The following is a 23,688-nucleotide window of genomic DNA, read 5'->3' on the forward strand; positions in this document are numbered from 1 at the left end:
TGCAGCAGCATTGTACTAAAGCCAGAAACGTCCAGCGCTTCGTTCTCTGCCATTCCATTCAGATGCACACAGCAGCTCTGCAACATTCCTACTGATCGTCTCCTTGGCAAAGTGGCAGTGAGGGTCCGTGGTGATGCAGAGCCCCAGGCAGATGCAAAGGAGAGCTGCTTTCTTGCAAAAACCAGGCTTTTGAAACACTCAGGCCTTTCTCATTTCCATAGCTTTAAGCCATAACAAACACAATTCAACCAACCACCATGCACCACGCTGTGAACACACGACGCTTCTAGAACTTGTTGATCTACCTCAAAGTCAGCTGCCTCACCTTGCCACAGTCCTTTTCTACTTAGCCAAAGTAATGGGCCTCAGCCCAAGGCCTTCCTTTTGTAAGCTTCTAGCTCTATGCAGCAGCAAACCACTACTTTCTTCTGTGCCAAGACTTTAGGTAGACAATTTGCATCTGCCCTCCTTCCAGTGAAACCTAATGGCGAGAGAAAAGCCTCTCAGAGATGTTCAGTCATTCCATTTTCTAGACAGGCCAAATCCAAAGAGAAGCAAGCTATGGCATTGTGTACTTGCTCTTACAAAACACCTGCTGCCCTCTGACAATCAACTAGCAGAAAACCAGCCAAACTGAGACTTGAGGAAAACAACCCTTGGAAGGGAATAATGATGTGATCAATCAAGACAACACTTTTCCAGGCTACCGAGATACTGGAAATGTCAGCAAAGGCTTGAGAGCAAAGGCTGACCTAATGGGAAAAGGGTAAAAGAATCCCAAGAAAAACATGACCAAAGGTTAAAACAATTCCAAGAAGAACATAGGCAACTAACCTGTTGAAGCCTTCAGAAAAACAGTGGCCGCTGATTTACATAGGCCATTCAAGTTAATTGACCCGTGCACCTTCCACTCCTTTTTCAGCACCATATTGAGTGAATTGAGACCATGGAATCACAATTCCTTGGATTCTGTTCTTAACTTCAGGAGAGAAGTACAGCAGCTGAAGTACCTGTTAGTGATGTGATACCCAGGAACACCGAGTTGACACATTTCTTTCTTGGCCAATCACAACAAGCAAGCCTAAGAGGATAAGGCTGGCTTATTTCCATGACACTTTTCTTGTTTTACAGCCTGCTCTGATTCCGGTGAAACTTTTTCATTAGCTTCTCTCTAAAAGGAGAAAGTCCAGTTCAATGTCCCGCCCTACTGCTGCAAGTATACCATTTGGTTTGTGGAGCCGAAAAAATTGAATTGGAAGGTACGGAGACCCCGGAGCTAAGAGGCGCTCGGGGCATCTTTCGGCAGAAGCCGCGCTAAGAGAGCATTGAGACCAGTACAATCGTCTTTGCGCGAAGAAGCCGCTTCTTCGGCTCCGGGAGCCGGAGAGAGCGGCAGCATCGGAAAGGTGAAGAAGGAAGCTGTACAACACTGGGATTGTGTGCGCAGCTTGCCAACTGATAGAAAACAGTACCTTACCACTTTCCTGACTTTTCCAATCACATGAACATTCGATAGGAAGTTATTTTGGACAACTTTTCATTTCTTTATGCAAACACTTGGCAGACCTCCGTGCAACGTCCAGAACACAATGGGAGATGTTTTCTGCGCTGGCGCATGTTTTCCTTGCCAGACAGAGTGGAAAAGCTTTCTGCTAGGATGTAGACCACAAAAGACGCTAAAGACGAAGGGACGATGCTCTCCGGAGTTAAGCGCCGCTCCCGGGCTTCTTTCGGCAGAAGCCGCGCTAAGAGAGCACTGTGAGCGGTACAATCGTCTTTGCGCGAAGAAGCCGCTTCTTCGGCTCCGGGAGCCGGAGAGAGCGGCAGCATCGGAAAGGTGAAGAAGGAAGCTGTACAACACTGGGATTGTGTGCGCAGCTTGCCAACTGATAGAAAACAGTACCTTACCACTTTCCTGACTTTTCCAATCACATGAACATTCGATTGGAAGCTGTTTTGGACAACTTTTCTTTGTTTCTTTCAAACACTTGGCAGACCTCCGTGCAACGTCCAGAACACGATGGGAGATGTTTTCTGTGCTGGCGCATGTTTTCCTTGCCAGACAGAGTGGAAAAGCTTTCTGCTAGGATGTAGACCACAAAAGACGCTAAAGACGAAGGTACGATGCTCTCCGGGGCTAAGCGCCGCTCCCGGGCTTCTTTCGGCAGAAGCCGCGCTAAGAGAGCACTGTGAGCGGTACAATCGTCTTTGCGCGAAGAAGCCTCTTCTTCGGCTCCGGGAGCCGGAGAGAGCGGCAGCATCGGAAAGGTGAAGAAGGAAGCTGTACAACACTGGGATTGTGTGCGCAGCTTGCCAACTGATAGAAAACAGTACCTTACACTTTCCTGACGTTTCCAATCACATGACCATGTAGTGGAAAAGCTTTTTGCTAAGATGTAGACGACCAGAGAGGCTAAAGACTGGATGAGAGCAAATGACACCCATCTCTAAAAAAGACAATTTGGAGGACTCGGAATAGTACAAACCAGGCAGCCTCCTTTTTATCCCCAGGAAGTTGATGAAGCAGCTCTTCCTGGAAAACCTTGCCAGGCACATGCAAGACGACAAAATCATGTAGTTAGCATGATTTTTCAGGGGAATTTCATGCTGGAACATCACTTTAAACTCCTCTGATGAATGAACTTGACTGGTAGATGAAGGGAATATTATCTGCCTGGGCTTCAGGGAGGTTTTGGACATATCTCTACATGGCAGCACGCATCCATATGGAAGCAATAGTGCAAAGGGGAGGGAACCAGTGTCTTTTCAGTGATGCTGAGTGAAAAAACAAGAGGCAGTGGGCACTCTCTGAAATACAGGAGATTGCCATTGACCATCAGCAAATGATTCTTTACTGTGAGGGTGACTGAACCACGGCACAGACTGCCCAGAAAGATTGTGGAGCCTGGATCTTTGAAGACATTCAAAGTACACCCAGATAGACTCCTGGGCAAGAGGCTCTAGGTATCCTGGTTTAGGCAGGGGGATTGGGCCTGGTTAGCCCCACCAAGCCCTTCCACTCTCATTCATTCTGTGCTAGTGAATTCTCTTCAAGATGCATTTCAAGCACTTGCATGACAAAGTTCTGTGAAGACAGAGATCCAAATGGACACGGCATCTAAGTTCCTTAAGCAGTGTTCAAGAAGAATGCAAAACTCTGGGACGAGTGTCTCTTCCCTAACTGAATCCCTTTCATGGGAAAATTCCCAGCTCTAGAAAGATCTTCTGATACGCATGCTTAAGACTGACACTGGCTGAGCAAATTTCTCCCTATGTGTATCCAAGACCAGTTAGGATCTTCACCCAAAGTGCTGTCAACATAGTCACAGAATGTCTATTGTTAAGAAGTGACAACTTCCATCAGCATGGCAGCATTCATCCATCAGCCAAATGGATGAATGGATGGGAATTATCTACTTGGGTTAAAAACAAAAAGAAAGAGTTGGTCTTTAGTTATCAATTTCATTGCAATATTATAAGGGAAGAAAAAGACCTAAGTCCTTGACTTTCTTAACTCGAGGAAAGATTTTAAAAATTCCTTGTAAAAATGTATGATCACAATCAGACTATTGAAACCATTTGAGTTGGGAAAAGAGTTCACAAATTGTCTAGAGAGTGGCAAAGAAGCCAAGAAAAATAGGAAAGAAACAAAAAGAGAGCAGAAGCGTCAGCTTCATTGTACAAGCTCGTTCTAGAAGTGGTCTGCTGGGAAAAGGAAGCCCCAGTTGAATTTCCAATGTATTCCTGCGCTTGATTCAGTAACCGGTCAATGTAAAAACCAATCCTTTTGTACAACTTCTTCCAGCAACAAAAACTCCAACAGGTTGACACTACCATCATGCCTGTTCCAGACATATTTCCAAGAGAAATGATGATTTTCTTGAAAACCTACTTGCATAAAAGTTGCAAGATGGTGGAGGGATTCCCACATCCTCCTTCCTCCATCTGGCTTGAAAGTAGATTTGATAAAATATGCAACAAAGCACATGATTTATAAGGTAGAGTCAAATGGATGATTTGGGAATTGATCTCTTGTTGATAGTAAACTTCATATCCACTCTGTGTGACCTTTCTAAAACAAAATGTGGAGCTGAGGCATGAATCTGCCACAACAATTGTAAAGCAAACATACACACTCCCCTTCACATGCCCCCCCTTCCACACACACCTAGGCACACACAGAGATCAGCATAGCAGATCATGAGCACCTTGGAAAAGACGGAAATGCTCAATGCCTCTCTTGATGGGCAAAAGAGCTGGTGCAGTAATTCAAATGCCTGGTACAGAAATTCTGTTTCATATTTAGCTCCTATTTAAAACACAGCTTTTCATTTCATTCTATTTACAGAATATTTTCATGTCATTTGCTTCTTTAAAATTACTTAGTTCTCACCTGTTGTATGTCTAGGAATATTTTCTTCCAAAAATAGAAAAAAATAGATGATATCTTTTCAGCAGAAAACATTGGTTGATACAATTTTAAACCATCATGATATGGAAGAATTGTTCTGTCCCTCTCGAAGGTGGAAGAAGCATTTGGATCACAGATCATCTACAATGAAATACTTGACATGTTTAAGATGCTTTCAATCAATTTTGATCGTCAATTGCTTCTTCGTTGTAAACAGTAATTTTTCAGTGAAGGGAAAGTGTGTGTGGTATATCTACACGATGTGGTCAAACCCAGTTCCTACTAATGGCCAGGCTGAACTCCAGTAAATAATGTCCCGAATGATATTTTGCCGCCTTCTTTGGCACTTTGTGAAATCTTACCATGATGAAGTGCTGAAACACAGAGATTTTCTCTTAGAGAGTGTCTCATGTTGTAACCCGTCCCATGGATTTTATGCTGTAATTCTTATCTCTTTTAAAATTTGCTATCTTCTGTACAGTTTTCATGAACCTTTCTGTTACAGTAGTGAAAATCACAGATAAATGTCATTTTGTACAACTTTGAATTTAGCCCAAGAGCTGAGAGAAAACTTGCTCCTATACTTCAATCTCAGTTTCTTCTATAGTCCAACTTTGTTTCTCTACCATCAAGCTTCTCCTTTGTTGCTGCTCCAAGCCCCGTCCAAGCTGACCTTGAATACTTTCAGGGATGGGACACCCACAACTTCTCTGGGCAACCTGTTCCAGTGTTCCAGCACTCCCACAGTAAAAAAGGCCTTCCTTTCATCTAATATGTGTAGGAAATCATAAATCTAGGCATAGAGACTTGGAGTGCAAATTTGAAATTCTTTTGATTTGAAGCACATTTTATATGAATACTGACTTACAGATGACTAAAAGATGTTGATGGGCATTTGAGCTGACAAGTTGTGAAAAAGTGCACGGAAATTAAAATTGAAACCAGTAAAATTAAAAACTTCTTGCCGTTTTCTTTTTCCTCTCCTATTCAAAATTGCATATGTCAGATATCAGTGCTTCATGCAAACCTCTCAGATGCTCTCAGAGAAAAAGCTTTTCTTTCAGACTAAGTTGCGGTTGACGTAGAACACTAGCAGGAGTGAAAGTTTTTCTGGGCATCGGGGCAGCACCTTCTCCTTGGATTTGTGTGCAGAAAGCATTTTATCCAAACTGCAAAATAGACCCAACTCTGTTCTATTCATCATTCTTACTGCATCAGGCCTGAAGACGCTGTGAAAAGTAGCCTGTGGACCTTGAAGATAGCGCATGTGAAACAGATGAGAGGTGATGGAGAAGTTGAGAGAAGAAAGAGCATATGGCCCAGTACGGACGCCAGAAAGTATTTCTTCATGTGATCATGGCAGATTGCAGGAGCCACTTGCTACTATCAAACCAGCCCGACTTGGCACTGGTGCCACCTTGGGTCTGGGAACCATCCTGCGTATCATGGATTTTCAGGAGCCAGCAAGACACTCTTGGCCACAGGCCCCCAAACACAAACCTCGGCCCTTTTCCCTGGCAAAGAAAAGTCACCTGCCCTGCTTCTGCATGGCAGATTGCAGGAGCAACTTGGTACTATCAAACCAGCCCGGCTTGGCAATGTTGCTACCTTGGGTCTGAGAAACATCCTGCGTATCGTGGATTTTCAGGAGCCAGCCGGCCTCTCCCAGCCACAGGCCCCCAAACACAATCCACGGCCATTTTCCCTGGCAAACAACACTCACCTGCCCCGCTTCTCGATGGCAGATTGCAGGAGTCCCTGGGAAATTTCAATCCAGCCCGACTTGGCAGCGTTTCCACCTTGCGTCTGGGAATCATCCTGCATATCAAAGAATTTCAGGAGCCAGCCGGCACTCTCAGTCACAGGCCCCCAAACACAAACCATGGCCCTTTTCCCTTGCAAACAAAACTCACCTGCCCCGCTTCTGGATGGCAGATTGCAGCAGCCACTTAGTCCTATCAAAGCAGCCCGAATTGGCACTGTGTTGAAAGCAAAGGGAAGCCAACCCACCTTGTCGTTTATCAGCATTGACTCCAATTTATTGATTAAATCAGCCACTTTATATAACAGTGTTAATTAACTTCATGCATATTGCAAAATCCAAGCTCACTATAGGTTAACAGAGAAAACTCTAAGGCCTCCTTTTGTTTTACCATACCCATGATTGTTTCTTGCAAACAGGACCAGCGTTCCCACTGTGATATGAAAGTCAAGTATTGGAGAGTGCTTTTGTTACTCTTTAGAAGGTTAGAATATGCCGAAAAGATGCTAGCTGGGGACTTGCAATTAATGAATTATTTGCTGTAAGTAGGTCAAATGACATGAGCTTTCAAAAAGGAAAAGTAGTCTTATTCCACCTGCCAATTCTAAAGTAGATTAATAAGCCTTAAGCAGAAGATGGATGTGAAGAGGGATATGACATGAAAGGTTAAGCAACACTGCTGACAGCAAAAGGCTTACCTGCTGCAGATACGGGAGACAAAATACTATTTGGACACAAACATTGCTATTCAGACGACAGTAAAATTCTGAGTGACAGCAAAATTTACTCAGTCATCATGACAGTAAAATTTGCTCCCATCAAAATGTGCTCATCAATTCTTAGTGTAAGCTAAGCACCTTAAGCAAAGGGTAGTTCAAGCCTAACTGGTATTTGATGGCAAAAAAGGCAACTTGGCCTGCGTTTCTCACTTCTACTCCATTCAAAAGCTTACTCTGTCTCAGATTCCTTTGGTGGGATACCAACGCAAGCCGCCAAACTGCACGAAAATGATGATTTAAAGAAAGATAGATGAGAAAAATGGAATAATGGTTCATGTTCTTTTCCTTCCAACTGCTTTGTTTGCCCTTTGAATTTTTTGAAGTCCTTTCTGGTGTCACCATGGTTGCACTGCAGCAAGTGTTGGGCTGTAAGCTGTCCATATTGCCAGCTTCTGGACTGCCTTCAGAAAACTTCCCACTGGTTTTGTCTAGAAATCACAAGCAGTAGAGACGACAAAGACTGCAGAAACCTTCTCATCTCCTTCTAGAGCAAGACCATGTCTTTCACCCACTCTTAACTAGACAACTTTCATCAGTCACGAGGGAGTCTCATGTTCAAGAGCTAAGCAGTGACAGCTGTAAATGACAAAAAGCAGACTGAAATTCTCTTGGGACTCCAGCAGAGAGCAATGAAGGAGGTTGAATTCACCTTCTTGGGAAGTTCTAAAATGCACGTTCACTTGAGCACAGGAGCTAAGCCATCGTAACCTTTGTTGAGTATGTCTGCGTAGACAGACATATTTAGACCATGTTATTTAAGCCACGTTATCATCTCTAGCTGCTAAGCTGCACTTCTTGCAAAGTATCTGCAACGTATTTTACAGGGTGGGCTTTGATGTGTAATCCCTGAGTAATATTGCAAAGAGAAGTACTTGGGCTGTGGGGTGGGGGGGGAGCCGCAACTCTTAGGTTTTTCAAATCATGGTTCCATTTGAAAGTCAAAAAAGATGTCAAACCTTTCTTTCCTAGACCTATTACCAGCACAAACTGTACCAGAATTTATGACCTGTAACTGTACCGTGGACGCTCTTTCTCTGGACTATTCCTTAAGAAACAAAGTCCTCACTAGGAATAAAACAAAATTAGCCAAGTATTGGCCTGGATTAGTTCCAAGGCTCTGTACTAAAGGCCAAACACGTGTAATAATAGTAACCAGTGGACTAAAAGTTAAATCAATAGAGCATTACTCAGTTCAAAGACATCTTGTGTCCTAATGTTCTCACAGAAGACTGTCAAAACCTGTCTATTTTTGTGGGTTTCTTTTATCCATTTAGCTGTACCTTCTACTTCTCTCCACTGTCTGAGAACATTGATGATAAGGTTGGATGACCTCATGTCAACTTGTAGAAGTAAAGAAAGAGAAGCCAGGAAAGAAAGGCAAATTTGTTAATTGCAGGTGGAAAGAGGGAGGCCAACAAAAGAAAACAAAAGAACAGTACTAATGAAATGCTCCCCTGTCTTCTGTGAAAAGTAAAGGCACAGACAAGAAAGAACAAGTGCAAAATTCTCACTAGAGAAACGCACTTGATCTGACTCAAGTATTTTGCGGTACATTTCTTGCTGTTTTCTCATGCCAAACATATTAACCATTGAAGGTGTCCCTTTCCTCTCTCTGGAATACAGCTAGGAAGATGGCTGTGTCATTGCTGACAAGCTGCTATTCTCAGAGGTGCCCACCTGAAAGTCCTAGATCAATTGATTTGCTCTGTCACTTTGATATGGCATGACTTACAGTTTCAGCACCTGAACTTGCCAGCCCTACAATTCTTTGCCCCTTGAATGGTTAGATAGGCGCCTTGGCAACTGGCATTTGTAAGGACTTGAAACTATGCAGAATTTGCACCGTGAGATGATGCCAAATGAGTCACAGCAGTAGATTAACTGGGGCATGCAAGGCAGAGAGAGGGAAATGAGAGCACAAGAAGAGAGTGCACAAGAAGAGAGTACACAAGAAGAGAGTACAATCTCCTTTTTTCTGAAACACCGAAGAGATCAAAGTGAACACAAATCCTCCTAGGGGTAGTTCTTGCAAAAGACTAAGAGTTCTTTTTGTGTTCACAGGCCTGGAATATTTAGCTTTGGATGACGGCAAAATGCAGATGACAAAACGAGGCCTTGAAGTCACATCCAGTATGAAGCAGTAGGAAAGAGGAAAGCGGCTGAGAGCGTCAACCCTGCTAAGTAGTCTCAGTATTCTTCTTCTATACATGAGCAGAAATTTGAAATGAGTCTCTGAAAATGACAAAGGAGGCAGAAGAAAAGGGAGCGATGACTCCTCTGGCATAGTGCTTCCTAACAGGGATCTTCAAAATGTCAAGGTTGTATCATCCTTTCAACTGAAGGAAGGTATGAAAACAACAGGAAGGAAATGGCATCCAATACTCTGGGCAGTGTACTTCTAGACAGAAAGGCCACTGATGGAAAACCAACTAAACTGGCACCAATGCAGCAGCATTGTACTAAAGCCAGAAACGTCCAGCGCTTCGTTCTCTGCCATTCCATTCAGATGCACACAGCAGCTCTGCAACATTCCTACTGATCGTCTCCTTGGCAAAGTGGCAGTGAGGGTCCGTGGTGATGCAGAGCCCCAGGCAGATGCAAAGGAGAGCTGCTTTCTTGCAAAAACCAGGCTTTTGAAACACTCAGGCCTTTCTCATTTCCATAGCTTTAAGCCATAACAAACACAATTCAACCAACCACCATGCACCACGCTGTGAACACACGACGCTTCTAGAACTTGTTGATCTACCTCAAAGTCAGCTGCCTCACCTTGCCACAGTCCTTTTCTACTTAGCCAAAGTAATGGGCCTCAGCCCAAGGCCTTCCTTTTGTAAGCTTCTAGCTCTATGCAGCAGCAAACCACTACTTTCTTCTGTGCCAAGACTTTAGGTAGACGATTTGCATCTGCCCTCCTTCCAGTGAAACCTAATGGCGAGAGAAAAGCCTCTCAGAGATGTTCAGTCATTCCATTTTCTAGACAGGCCAAATCCAAAGAAAAGCAAGCTATGGCATTGTGTACTTGCTCTTACAAAACACCTGCTGCCCTCTGACAATCAACTAGCAGAAAACCAGCCAAACTGAGACTTGAGGAAAACAACCCTTGGAAGGGAATAATGATGTGATCAATCAAGACAACACTTTTCCAGGCTACCGAGATACTGGAAATGTCAGCAAAGGCTTGAGAGCAAAGGCTGAACTAATGGGAAAAGGGTAAAAGAATCCCAAGAAAAACATGACCAAAGGTTAAAACAATTCCAAGAAGAACATAGGCAACTAACCTGTTGAAGCCTTCAGAAAAACAGTGGCCGCTGATTTACATAGGCCATTCAAGTTAATTGACCCGTGCACCTTCCACTCCTTTTTCGGCACCATATTGAGTGAATTGAGACCATGGAATCACAATTCCTTGGATTCTGTTCTTAACTTCAGGAGAGAAGTACAGCAGCTGAAGTACCTGTTAGTGATGTGATACCCAGGAACACCGAGTTGACACATTTCTTTCTTGGCCAATCACAACAAGCAAGGCTAAGAGGATAAGGCTGGCTTATTTCCATGACACTTTTCTTGTTTTACAGCCTGCTCTGATTCCGGTGAAACTTTTTCATTAGCTTCTCTCTAAAAGGAGAAAGTCCAGTTCAATGTCCCGCCCTACTGCTGCAAGTATACCATTTGGTTTGTGGAGCCGAAAAAATTGAATTGGAAGGTACGGAGACCCCGGAGCTAAGAGCCGCTCGGGGCGTCTTTCGGCAGAAGCCGCGCTAAGAGAGCACTGTGAGCGGTACAATCGTCTTTGCGCGAAGAAGCCGCTTCTTCGGCTCCGGGAGCCGGAGAGAGCGGCAGCATCGGAAAGGTGAAGAAGGAAGCTGTACAACACTGGGATTGTGTGCGCAACTTGCCAACTGATAGAAAACAGTACCTTACCACTTTCCTGACTTTTCCAATCACATAAATATTCGATTGGAAGCTGTTTTGGACAACTTTTTTATTGTTTCTTTCAAACACTTGGCAGACCTCCGTACAACGTCCAGAACACGATGGGAGATGTTTTCTGTGCTGGCGCAGGTTTTCCTTGCCAGACAGAGTGGAAAAGCTTTCTGCTAGGATGTAGACCACAAAAGACGCTACAGACGAAGGGACGATGCTCTCCGGAGTTAATCGCCGCTCCCGGGCTTCATTCGGCAGAAGGCGCGCTAAGAGAGCACTGTGAGCGGTACAATCGTCTTTGCGCGAAGAAGCCGCTTCTTCGGCTCCGGGAGCCGGAGAGAGCGGCAGCATCGGAAAGGTGAAGAAGGAAGCTGTACAACACTGGGATTGTGTGCGCAGCTTGCCAACTGATAGAAAGCAGCACCTTACCACTTTCCTGACTTTTCCAATCTCATGAACATTCGATAGAAGTTATTTTGGACAACTTTTCATTTCTTTATGCAAACACTTGGCAGACCTCCGTGCAACGTCCAGAACACGATGGGAGATGTTTTCTGCGCTGGCGCAGGTTTTCCTTGCCAGACTGAGTGGAAAAGCTTTCTGCTAGGATGTAGACCACAAAGGACTCTTAAGACGAAGGGACGATGCTCTCCGGAGCTAAGAGCCGCTCCCGGGCTTCTTTCGGCAGAAGCCGCGCTAAGAGAGCACTGTGTGCGGTACAATCGTCTTTGCGCGAAGAAGCCGCTTCTTCGGCTCCGGGAGCCGGAGAGAGCGGCAGCATCGGAAAGGTGAAGAAGGAAGCTGTACAACACTGGGACTGTGTGCGCAGCTTGCCAACTGATAGAAAACAGTACCTTACACTTTCCTGACGTTTCCAATCACATGAACATGTAGTGGAAAAGCTTTTTGCTAAGATGTAGACGACCAGAGAGGCTAAAGACTGGAGTAGAGCAAATGACACCCATCTCTAAAAAAGGCAATTAGGAGGACTCGGAATAGTACAAACCAGGCAGCCTCCTTTTTATCCCCAGGAAGTTGATGAAGCAGCTCTTCCTGGGAAACCTTGCCAGGCACATGCAAGACGACAAAATCATGTAGTTAGCATGATTTTTCAGGGGAATTTCATGCTGGAACATCACTTTAAACTCCTCTGATGAATCAACTTGACTGGTAGATGAAGGGAATAATATCTGCCTGGACTTCAGGGAGGTTTTTGACATATCTCTACATGGCAGCACGCATCCATATGGAAGCAATAGTGCAAAGGGGAGGGAACCAGTGTCTTTTCAGTGATGCTGAGTGAAAAAACAAGAGGCAGTGGGCACTCTCTGAAATACAGGAGATTGCCATTGACCATCAGCAAATGATTCTTTACTGTGAGGGTGACTGAACCACGGCACAGACTGCCCAGAAAGATTGTGGAGCCTGGATCTTTGAAGACATTCAAAGTACACCCAGATAGACTCCTGGGCAAGAGGCTCTAGGTATCCTGGTTTAGGCAGGGGGATTGGGCCTGGTTAGCCCCACCAAGCCCTTCCACTCTCATTCATTCTGTGCTAGTGAATTCTCTTCAAGATGCATTTCAAGCACTTGCATGACAAAGTTCTGTGAAGACAGAGATCCAAATGGACACGGCATCTAAGTTCCTTAAGCAGTGTTCAAGAAGAATGCAAAACTCTGGGACGAGTGTCTCTTCCCTAACTGAATCCCTTTCATGGGAAAATTCCCAGCTCTAGAAAGATCTTCTGATACGCATGCTTAAGACTGACACTGGCTGAGCAAATTTCTCCCTATGTGTATCCAAGACCAGTTAGGATCTTCACCCAAAGTGCTGTCAACATAGTCACAGAATGTCTATTGTTAAGAAGTGACAACTTCCATCAGCATGGCAACTATTGGTCCACCAAATGGATGAATGGATGGGAATTATCTACTTGGGTTAAAAACAAAAAGAAAGAGTTGGTCTTTATTTATCAATTTCATTGCAATATTATAAGGGAAGAAAAAGACCTAAGTCCTTGACTTTCTTAACTCGAGGGAAGATTTTAAAAATTCCTTGTAAAAATGTATGCTCACAATCAGACTATTGAAACCATTTGAGTTGGGAAAAGAGTTCACAAATTGTCTAGAGAGTGGCAAAGAAGCCAAGAAAAATAGGAAAGAAACAAAAAGAGAGCAGAAGCGTCAGCTTCATTGTACAAGCTCGTTCTAGAAGTGGTCTGCTGGGAAAAGGAAGCCCCAGTTGAATTTCCAATGTATTCCTGCGCTTGATTCAGTAACCGGTCAATGTAAAAACCAATCCTTTTGTACAACTTCTTCCAGCAACAAAAACTCCAACAGGTTGACACTACCATCATGCCTGTTCCAGACATATTTCCAAGAGAAATGATGATTTTCTTGAAAACCTACTTGCATAAAAGTTGCAAGATGGTGGAGGGATTCCCACATCCTCCTTCCTCCATCTGGCTTGAAAGTAGATTTGATAAAATATGCAACAAAGCACATGATTTATAAGGTAGAGTCAAATGGATGATTTGGGAATTGATCTCTTGTTGATAGTAAACTTCATATCCACTCTGTGTGACCTTTCTAAAACAAAATGTGGAGCTGAGGCATGAATCTGCCACAACAATTGTAAAGCAAACATACACACTCCCCTTCACATGCCCCCCCTTCCACACACACCTAGGCACACACAGAGATCAGCATAGCAGATCATGAGCACCTTGGAAAAGACGGAAATGCTCAATGCCTCTCTTGATGGGCAAAAGAGCTGGTGCAGTAATTCAAATGCCTGGTACAGAAATTCTGTTTCATATTTAGCTCCTATTTAAAACACAGCTTTTCATTTCATTCTATTTACAGAATATTTTCATGTCATTTGCTTCTTTAAAATTACTTAGTTCTCACCTGTTGTATGTCTAGGAATATTTTCTTCCAAAAATAGAAAAAAATAGATGATATCTTTTCAGCAGAAAACATTGGTTGATACAATTTTAAACCATCATGATATGGAAGAATTGTTCTGTCCCTCTCGAAGGTGGAAGAAGCATTTGGATCACAGATCATCTACAATGAAATACTTGACATGTTTAAGATGCTTTCAATCAATTTTGATCGTCAATTGCTTCTTCGTTGTAAACAGTAATTTTTCAGTGAAGGGAAAGTGTGTGTGGTATATCTACACGATGTGGTCAAACCCAGTTCCTACTAATGGCCAGGCTGAACTCCAGTAAATAATGTCCCGAATGATATTTTGCCGCCTTCTTTGGCACTTTGTGAAATCTTACCATGATGAAGTGCTGAAACACAGAGATTTTCTCTTAGAGAGTGTCTCATGTTGTAACCCGTCCCATGGATTTTATGCTGTAATTCTTATCTCTTTTAAAATTTGCTATCTTCTGTACAGTTTTCATGAACCTTTCTGTTACAGTAGTGAAAATCACAGATAAATGTCATTTTGTACAACTTTGAATTTAGCCCAAGAGCTGAGAGAAAACTTGCTCCTATACTTCAATCTCAGTTTCTTCTATAGTCCAACTTTGTTTCTCTACCATCAAGCTTCTCCTTTGTTGCTGCTCCAAGCCCCGTCCAAGCTGACCTTGAATACTTTCAGGGATGGGACACCCACAACTTCTCTGGGCAACCTGTTCCAGTGTTCCAGCACTCCCACAGTAAAAAAGGCCTTCCTTTCATCTAATATGTGTAGGAAATCATAAATCTAGGCATAGAGACTTGGAGTGCAAATTTGAAATTCTTTTGATTTGAAGCACATTTTATATGAATACTGACTTACAGATGACTAAAAGATGTTGATGGGCATTTGAGCTGACAAGTTGTGAAAAAGTGCACGGAAATTAAAATTGAAACCAGTAAAATTAAAAACTTCTTGCCGTTTTCTTTTTCCTCTCCTATTCAAAATTGCATATGTCAGATATCAGTGCTTCATGCAAACCTCTCAGATGCTCTTAGAGAGAAAGCTTTTCTTTCAGACTAAGTTGCGGTTGACGTAGAACACTAGCAGGAGTGAAAGTTTTTCTGGGCATCGGGGCAGCACCTTCTCCTTGGATTTGTGTGCTGAAAGCATTTTATCCAAACTGCAAAATAGACCCAACTCTGTTCTATTCATCATTCTTACTGCATCAGGCCTGAAGACGCTGTGAAAAGTAGCCTGTGGACCTTGAAGATAGCGCATGTGAAACAGATGAGAGGTGATGGAGAAGTTGAGAGAAGAAAGAGCATATGGCCCAGTACGGACGCCAGAAAGTATTTCTTCATGTGATCATGGCAGATTGCAGGAGCCACTTGCTACTATCAAACCAGCCCGACTTGGCACTGGTGCCACCTTGGGTCTGGGAACCATCCTGCGTATCATGGATTTTCAGGAGCCAGCAAGACACTCTTGGCCACAGGCCCCCAAACACAAACCTCGGCCCTTTTCCCTGGCAAAGAAAAGTCACCTGCCCTGCTTCTGCATGGCAGATTGCAGGAGCAACTTGGTACTATCAAACCAGCCCGACTTGGCAATGTTGCTACCTTGGGTCTGAGAAACATCCTGCGTATCGTGGATTTTCAGGAGCCAGCCGGCCTCTCCCAGCCACAGGCCCCCAAACACAATCCACAGCCATTTTCCCTGGCAAACAACACTCACCTGCCCCGCTTCTCGATGGCAGATTGCAGGAGTCCCTGGGAAATTTCAATCCAGCCCGACTTGGCAGCGTTTCCACCTTGCGTCTGGGAATCATCCTGCATATCAAAGAATTTCAGGAGCCAGCCGGCACTCTCAGTCACAGGCCCCCAAACACAAACCATGGCCCTTTTCCCTTGCAAACAAAACTCACCTGCCCCGCTTCTGGATGGCAGATTGCAGCAGCCACTTAGTCCTATCAAAGCAGCCCGAATTGGCACTGTGTTGAAAGCGAAGGGAAGCCAACCCACCTTGTCGTTTATCAGCATTGACTCCAATTTATTGATTAAATCAGCCACTTTATATAACAGTGTTAATTAACTTCATGCATATTGCAAAATCCAAGCTCACTATAGGTTAACAGAGAAAACTCTAAGCCCTCCTTTTGTTTTACCATACCCATGATTGTTTCTTGCAAACAGGACCAGCGTTCCCACTGTGATATGAAAGTCAAGTATTGGAGAGTGCTTTTGTTACTCTTTAGAAGGTTAGAATATGCCGAAAAGATGCTAGCTGGGGACTTGCAATTAATGAATTATTTGCTGTAAGTAGGTCAAATGACATGAGCTTTCAAAAAGGAAAAGTAGTCTTATTCCACCTGCCAATTCTAAAGTAGATTAATAAGCCTTAAGCAGAAGATGGATGTGAAGAGGGATATGACATGAAAGGTTAAGCAACACTGCTGACAGCAAAAGGCTTACCTGCTGCAGATACGGGAGACAAAATACTATTTGGACACAAACATTGCTATTCAGACGACAGTAAAATTCTGAGTGACAGCAAAATTTACTCAGTCATCATGACAGTAAAATTTGCTCCCATCAAAATGTGCTCATCAATTCTTAGTGTAAGCTAAGCACCTTAAGCAAAGGGTAGTTCAAGCCTAACTGGTATTTGATGGCAAAAAAGGCAACTTGGCCTGCGTTTCTCACTTCTACTCCATTCAAAAGCTTACTCTGTCTCAGATTCCTTTGGTGGGATACCAACGCAAGCCGCCAAACTGCACGAAAATGATGATTTAAAGAAAGATAGATGAGAAAAATGGAATAATGGTTCATGTTCTTTTCCTTCCAACTGCTTTGTTTGCCCTTTGAATTTTTTGAAGTCCTTTCTGGTGTCACCATGGTTGCACTGCAGCAAGTGTTGGGCTGTAAGCTGTCCATATTGCCAGCTTCTGGACTGCCTTCAGAAAACTTCCCACTGGTTTTGTCTAGAAATCACAAGCAGTAGAGACGACAAAGACTGCAGAAACCTTCTCATCTCCTTCTAGAGCAAGACCATGTCTTTCACCCACTCTTAACTAGACAACTTTCATCAGTCACGAGGGAGTCTCATGTTCAAGAGCTAAGCAGTGACAGCTGTAAATGACAAAAAGCAGACTGAAATTCTCTTGGGACTCCAGCAGAGAGCAATGAAGGAGGTTGAATTCACCTTCTTGGGAAGTTCTAAAATGCACGTTCACTTGAGCACAGGAGCTAAGCCATCGTAACCTTTGTTGAGTATGTCTGCGTAGACAGACATATTTAGACCATGTTATTTAAGCCACGTTATCATCTCTAGCTGCTAAGCTGCACTTCTTGCAAAGTATCTGCAACGTATTTTACAGGGTGGGCTTTGATGTGTAATCCCTGAGTAATATTGCAAAGAGAAGTACTTGGGCTGTGGGGTGGGGGGGGAGCCGCAACTCTTAGGTTTTTCAAATCATGGTTCCATTTGAAAGTCAAAAAAGATGTCAAACCTTTCTTTCCTAGACCTATTACCAGCACAAACTGTACCAGAATTTATGACCTGTAACTGTACCGTGGACGCTCTTTCTCTGGACTATTCCTTAAGAAACAAAGTCCTCACTAGAAAGAAAACAAAATTAGCCAAGTATTGGCCTGGATTAGTTCCAAGGCTCTGTACTAAAGGCCAAACACGTGTAATAATAGTAACCAGTGGACTAAAAGTTAAATCAATAGAGCATGACTCAGTTCAAAGACATCTTGTGTCCTAATGTTCTCACAGAAGACTGTAAAAACCTGTCTATTTTTGTGGGTTTCTTTTATCCATTTAGCTGTACCTTCTACTTCTCTCCACTGTCTGAGAACATTGATGATAAGGTTGGATGACCTCATGTCAACTTGTAGAAGTAAAGAAAGAGAAGCCAGGAAAGAAAGGCAAATTTGTTAATTGCAGGTGGAAAGAGGGAGGCCAACAAAAGAAAACAAAAGAACAGTACTAATGAAATGCTCCCCTGTCTTCTGTGAAAAGTAAAGGCACAGACAAGAAAGAACAAGTGCAAAATTCTCACTAGAGAAACGCACTTGATCTGACTCAAGTATTTTGCGGTACATTTCTTGCTGTTTTCTCATGCCAAACATATTAACCATTGAAGGTGTCCCTTTCCTCTCTCTGGAATACAGCTAGGAAGATGGCTGTGTCATTGCTGACAAGCTGCTATTCTCAGAGGTGCCCACCTGAAAGTCCTAGATCAATTGATTTGCTCTGTCACTTTGATATGGCATGACTTACAGTTTCAGCACCTGAACTTGCCAGCCCTACAATTCTTTGCCCCTTGAATGGTTAGATAGGCGCCTTGGCAACTGGCATTTGTAAGGACTTGAAACTATGCAGAATTTGCACCGTGAGATGATGCCAAATGAGTCACAGCAGTAGATTAACTGGGGCATGCAAGGCAGAGAGAGGGAAATGAGAGCACAAGAAGAGAGTGCACAAGAAGAGAGTACACAAGAAGAGAGTACAATCTCCTTTTTTCTGAAACACTGAAGAGATCAAAGTGAACACAAATCCTCCTAGGGGTAGTTCTTGCAAAAGACTAAGAGTTCTTTTTGTGTTCACAGGCCTGGAATATTTAGCTTTGGATGACGGCAAAATGCAGATGACAAAACGAGGCCTTGAAGTCACATCCAGTATGAAGCAGTAGGAAAGAGGAAAGCGGCTGAGAGCGTCAACCCTGCTAAGTAGTCTCAGTATTCTTCTTCTATACATGAGCAGAAATTTGAAATGAGTCTCTGAAAATGACAAAGGAGGCAGAAGAAAAGGGAGCGATGACTCCTCTGGCATAGTGCTTCCTAACAGGGATCTTCAAAATGTCAAGGTTGTATCATCCTTTCAACTGAAGGAAGGTATGAAAACAACAGGAAGGAAATGGCATCCAATACTCTGGGCAGTGTACTTCTAGACAGAAAGGCCACTGATGGAAAACCAACTAAACTGGCACCAATGCAGCAGCATTGTACTAAAGCCAGAAACGTCCAGCGCTTCGTTCTCTGCCATTCCATTCAGATGCACACAGCAGCTCTGCAACATTCCTACTGATCGTCTCCTTGGCAAAGTGGCAGTGAGGGTCCGTGGTGATGCAGAGTCCCCAGGCAGATGCAAAGGAGAGCTGCTTTCTTGCAAAAACCAGGCTTTTGAAACACTCAGGCCTTTCTCATTTCCATAGCTTTAAGCCATAACAAACACAATTCAACCAACCACCATGCACCACGCTGTGAACACACGACGCTTCTAGAGCTTGTTGATCTACCTCGAAGTCAGCTGCCTCACCTTGCCACAGTCCTTTTCTACTTTGCCAAAGTAATGGGCCTCAGCCCAAGGCCTTCCTTTTGTAAGCTTCTAGCTCTATGCAGCAGCAAACCACTACTTTCTTCTGTGCCAAGACTTTAGGTAGACGATTTGCATCTGCCCTCCTTCCAGTGAAACCTAATGGCGAGAGAAAAGCCTCTCAGAGATGTTCAGTCATTCCATTTTCTAGACAGGCCAAATCCAAAGAGAAGCAAGCTATGGCATTGTGTACTTGCTCTTACAAAACACCTGCTGCCCTCTGACAATCAACTAGCAGAAAACCAGCCAAACTGAGACTTGAGGAAAACAACCCTTGGAAGGGAATAATGATGTGATCAATCAAGACAACACTTTTCCAGGCTACCGAGATACTGGAAATGTCAGCAAAGGCTTGAGAGCAAAGGCTGAACTAATGGGAAAAGGGTAAAAGAATCCCAAGAAAAACATGACCAAAGGTTAAAACAATTCCAAGAAGAACATAGGCAACTAACCTGTTGAAGCCTTCAGAAAAACAGTGGCCGCTGATTTACATAGGCCATTCAAGTTAATTGACCCGTGCACCTTCCACTCCTTTTTCGGCACCATATTGAGTGAATTGAGACCATGGAATCACAATTCCTTGGATTCTGTTCTTAACTTCAGGAGAGAAGTACAGCAGCTGAAGTACCTGTTAGTGATGTGATACCCAGGAACACCGAGTTGACACATTTCTTTCTTGGCCAATCACAACAAGCAAGGCTAAGAGGATAAGGCTGGCTTATTTCCATGACACTTTTCTTGTTTTACAGCCTGCTCTGATTCTGGTGAAACTTTTTCATTAGCTTCTCTCTAAAAGGAGAAAGTCCAGTTCAATGTCCCGCCCTACTGCTGCAAGTATACCATTTGGTTTGTGGAGCCGAAAAAATTGAATTGGAAGGTACGGACACCCCGGAGCTAAGAGCCGCTCGGGGCATCTTTCGGCAGAAGCCGCGCTAAGAGAGGACTGTGAGCGGTACAATCGTCTTTGCGCGAAGAAGCCGCTTCTTCGGCTCCGGGAGCCGGAGAGAGCGGCAGCATCGGAAAGGTGAAGAAGGAAGCTGTACAACACTGGGATTGTGTGCGCAGCTTGCCAACTGATAGAAAACAGTACCTTACCACTTTCCTGACTTTTCCAATCACATGAATATTCGATTGGAAGCTGTTTTGGACAACTTTTCTTCTCTTCTTGTCAAACACTTGGCAGACCTCCGTACAATGTCCAGAACACGATGGGAGATGTTTTCTGTGTTCCGCAGGTTTTCTTTGCCAGACAGAGTGGAAAAGCTTTCTGCTAGGATGTAGACCACAAAAGACGCTAAAGACGAAGGTACGATGCTCTCCGGAGCTAAGCGCCGCTCCCGGGCTTCTTTCGGCAGAAGCCGCGCTAAGAGAGCACTGTGAGCGGTACAATCGTCTTTGCGCGAAGAAGCCGCTTCTTCGGCTCCGGGAGCCGGAGAGAGCGGCAGCATCGGAAAGGTGAAGAAGGAAGCTGTACAACACTGGGATTGTGTGCGCAACTTGCCAACTGATAGAAAACAGTACCTTACACTTTCCTGACGTTTCCAATCACATGAACATGTAGTGGAAAAGCTTTTTGCTAAGATGTAGACGACCAGAGAGGCTAAAGACTGGATGAGAGCAAATGACACCCATCTCTAAAAAAGGCAATTAGGAGGACTCAGAATAGTACAAACCAGGCAGCCTCCTTTTTATCCCCAGGAAGTTGATGAAGCAGCTCTTCCTGGGAAACCTTGCCAGGCACATGCAAGACGACAAAATCATGTAGTTAGCATGATTTTTCAGGGGAATTTCATGCTGGAACATCACTTTAAACTCCTCTGATGAATCAACTTGACTGGTAGATGAAGGGAATATTATCTGCCTGGGCTTCAGGGAGGTTTTTGACATATCTCTACATGGCAGCACGCATCCATATGGAAGCAATAGTGCAAAGGGGAGGGAACCAGTGTCTTTTCAGTGATGCTGAGTGAAAAAACAAGAGTCAGTGGGCACTCTCTGAAATACAGGAGATTGCCATTGACCATCAGCAAATGATTCTTTACTGTGAGGGTGACTGAACCACGGCACAGACTGCCCAGAAAGATTGTGGAGCCTGGATCTTTGAAGACATTCAAAGTACACCCAGATAGACTCCTGGGCAAGAGGCTCTAGGTATCCTGGTTTAGGCAGGGGGATTGGGCCTGGTTAGCCCCACCAAGCCCTTCCACTCTCATTCATTCTGTGCTAGTGAATTCTCTTCAAGATGCATTTCAAGCACTTGCATGACAAAGTTCTGTGAAGACAGAGATCCAAATGGACACGGCATCTAAGTTCCTTAAGCAGTGTTCAAGAAGAATGCAAAACTCTGGGATGAGTGTCTCTTCCCTAACTGAATCCCTTTCATGGGAAAATTCCCAGCTCTAGAAAGATCTTCTGATACGCATGCTTAAGACTGACACTGGCTGAGCAAATTTCTCCCTATGTGTATCCAAGACCAGTTAGGATCTTCACCCAAAGTGCTGTCAACATAGTCACAGAATGTCTATTGTTAAGAAGTGACAACTTCCATCAGCATGGCAACTATTGGTCCACCAAATGGATGAATGGATGGGAATTATCTACTTGGGTTAAAAACAAAAAGAAAGAGTTGGTCTTTATTTATCAATTTCATTGCAATATTATAAGGGAAGAAAAAGACCTAAGTCCTTGACTTTCTTAACTCGAGGAAAGATTTTAAAAATTCCTTGTAAAAATGTATGATCACAATCAGACTATTGAAACCATTTGAGTTGGGAAAAGAGTTCACAAATTGTCTAGAGAGTGGCAAAGAAGCCAAGAAAAATAGGAAAGAAACAAAAAGAGAGCAGAAGCGTCAGCTTCATTGTACAAGCTCGTTCTAGAAGTGGTCTGCTGGGAAAAGGAAGCCCCAGTTGAATTTCCAATGTATTCCTGCGCTTGATTCAGTAACCGGTCAATGTAAAAACCAATCCTTTTGTACAACTTCTTCCAGCAACAAAAACTCCAACAGGTTGACACTACCATCATGCCTGTTCCAGACATATTTCCAAGAGAAATGATGATTTTCTTGAAAACCTACTTGCATAAAAGTTGCAAGATGGTGGAGGGATTCCCACATCCTCCTTCCTCCATCTGGCTTGAAAGTAGATTTGATAAAATATGCAACAAAGCACATGATTTATAAGGTAGAGTCAAATGGATGATTTGGGAATTGATCTCTTGTTGATAGTAAACTTCATATCCACTCTGTGTGACCTTTCTAAAACAAAATGTGGAGCTGAGGCATGAATCTGCCACAACAATTGTAAAGCAAACATACACACTCCCCTTCACATGCCCCCCCTTCCACACACACCTAGGCACACACAGAGATCAGCATAGCAGATCATGAGCACCTTGGAAAAGACGGAAATGCTCAATGCCTCTCTTGATGGGCAAAAGAGCTGGTGCAGTAATTCAAATGCCTGGTACAGAAATTCTGTTTCATATTTAGCTCCTATTTAAAACACAGCTTTTCATTTCATTCTATTTACAGAATATTTTCATGTCATTTGCTTCTTTAAAATTACTTAGTTCTCACCTGTTGTATGTCTAGGAATATTTTCTTCCAAAAATAGAAAAAAATAGATGATATCTTTTCAGCAGAAAACATTGGTTGATACAATTTTAAACCATCATGATATGGAAGAATTGTTCTGTCCCTCTCGAAGGTGGAAGAAGCATTTGGATCACAGATCATCTACAATGAAATACTTGACATGTTTAAGATGCTTTCAATCAATTTTGATCGTCAATTGCTTCTTCGTTGTAAACAGTAATTTTTCAGTGAAGGGAAAGTGTGTGTGGTATATCTACACGATGTGGTCAAACCCAGTTCCTACTAATGGCCAGGCTGAACTCCAGTAAATAATGTCTCGAATGATATTTTGCCGCCTTCTTTGGCACTTTGTGAAATCTTACCATGATGAAGTGCTGAAACACAGAGATTTTCTCTTAGAGAGTGTCTCATGTTGTAACCCGTCCCATGGATTTTATGCTGTAATTCTTATCTCTTTTAAAATTTGCTATCTTCTGTACAGTTTTCATGAACCTTTCTGTTACAGTAGTGAAAATCACAGATAAATGTCATTTTGTACAACTTTGAATTTAGCCCAAGAGCTGAGAGAAAACTTGCTCCTATACTTCAATCTCAGTTTCTTCTATAGTCCAACTTTGTTTCTCTACCATCAAGCTTCTCCTTTGTTGCTGCTCCAAGCCCCGTCCAATACTTTCAGGGATGGGACACCCACAACTTCTCTGGGCAACCCGTTCCAGTGTTCCAGCACTCCCACAGTAAAGAAGGCCTTCCTTTCATCTAATATGTGTAGGAAATCATAAATCTAGGCATAGAGACTTGGAGTGCAAATTTGAAATTCTTTTGATTTGAAGCACATTTTATATGAATACTGACTTACAGATGACTAAAAGAGGTTGATGGGCATTTGAGCTGACAAGTTGTGAAAAAGTGCACGGAAATTAA

This window comes from Ammospiza nelsoni, chromosome 12 (assembly GCF_027579445.1).
Source record: "Ammospiza nelsoni isolate bAmmNel1 chromosome 12, bAmmNel1.pri, whole genome shotgun sequence".
In the NCBI taxonomy this organism is placed as follows: Eukaryota; Metazoa; Chordata; class Aves; order Passeriformes; family Passerellidae; genus Ammospiza; species Ammospiza nelsoni.